The sequence below is a fragment of the Pinus tabuliformis genome, chromosome 1_2 (assembly GCF_031772625.1).
Source record: "Pinus tabuliformis cultivar Carrire ecotype Pingquan chromosome 1_2, CPIR1, whole genome shotgun sequence".
Taxonomy (NCBI): domain Eukaryota; kingdom Viridiplantae; phylum Streptophyta; class Pinopsida; order Pinales; family Pinaceae; genus Pinus; species Pinus tabuliformis.
Window position 1 is genome coordinate 597309047 of NC_142298.1, and position 1952 is coordinate 597310998.

Consider the following 1952-nt stretch of genomic DNA (forward strand, 5'->3'; position numbering starts at 1 on the left):
TTAAAACCATAAATGTTAATATCAATAATAATAATAACAATAATAATAATACTAATTAAAATTTTAATATTAGTATCATAGTTATAGGATAATTAAGAGTAATAAATCCATATTTTCTTTTTATTCTTCTTAAGCTTTTTTAGGAGTTTTCCATGATGTTCTCTCCCTTAAATTTATTAGGTGGTCCCTTATATATCTATCATAATGTGTTTTCCATGATGTTCTCTCCCTTAAATTTATTAGGTGGTCCCTTATATATCTATCATAATGTGTTTTCCATGATGTTCTCTCCCTTAAATTTATTATTTGGTCCCTTATATATCTATCATAATGTGCTTTTTATATTATAGACCATTATTTACATTCCAATCTAACATTTTAAAGATATAAAAACCAGAACATTTTAATAGGTTATACGAACCATATATGTTAATATCAATAATAATAATAATAATAATAATAATAATAATAATAATAATAATAATAATAATAATAATAATAATTAAATTTATAATATTATTATCATAGTTATAGGATAATTAAGAGTAATAAATCCATAATTTTTTGTTTTATTCTTCTTAGGCTTTTTTAGGAATTTTCCATGATGTTCTCTCCCTTAAATTTATTAGGTGGTCCCTTATATATCTAACATAATGTGTTTTTATATTATAGATCATTATTTACGTTCCAACCTAACATTTTAAAGATATAAAAACGAGAACATTTTAATAGGTTATACGAACCATAAATGTTAATATCAATAATAATAATAATAATAATAATAATAATAATAATAATAATTAAATTTATAGTATTAGTATCATAGTTATAGGATAATTAAGAGTAATAAATCCATAATTTTTTGTTTTATTCTTCTTAGGTATTTTTAGGAATTCTCCATGATGTTCTCTCCCTTAAATTTATTAGGTGGTCCCTTATATATTTATCATAATGTGTTTTTTATATTATAGATGATCATTAATCTAAAATTTATCAGAAAGATTAAATATACATACTTAATTATTGGGATCTATTAATATGTTATACAAACCATTAATAACATTATGATAATACTATTATTAATTGTGAGGTAAGAATAATACTATAATTTTAAAGTAATAATTAATTTTATAATATTAGTATTATAGTTATAGGAATATTAAGGTTAATAAATACACACTATTATTAATATTAATCACTATTGAACATTTTAATATAAATATAGTACCATTTTAATTAATTATTAATATTAATATTACCTATTACTATTCTTACTTTAAGTTTAGTTAAACATTATGATATTAAAAAAGAAATATTCATAAAGTTGTTATTTTAACATTCAGAACCTAGAATATATTATAAACATATGTATTAATTCATTGAATAAATTTATCTAATAAAATTATTGTAATTAAATATTAGTATTAAATAGAATTTTTGTCCATGTCCTTATCCCTTCGTTGAGTCAAGTCTCACTAGGTAGTCAATGTTAGCCATTACATGGTCAAATGCCATTACAAGGCCAAATATAGGTATTAGTCCGATTTAATTACCAAGTCCCATATAGTCGTTTCCTAGACAAAGCTGTTGGAAGATCTGTTCTCCCTATTTAACATACAACCGTTGTCTCATAATCACCCAATGCCATAACTAGTTTTGGAAATGCATATGGGTCTTTCCCATTGAGTTTATACTTCTCGTGAACTAGTTTAGTAATATGGAAGTTCAGTGAATTTTCTAAAAGGTATTTACATTCCAATCTAACATTTTAAAGATATAAAAACTAGAACATTTTAATAAGTTATACAAACCATTAATATTAATATCAATAAGAATAATACTAATAATAATATAATTTTATAGTAATAATGAAATTTATAATATTAGTATTATAGTTATAGGAATATTAAGAGTAATAAATCCATACATTTTAGTTTTATTCTTCCTACTTT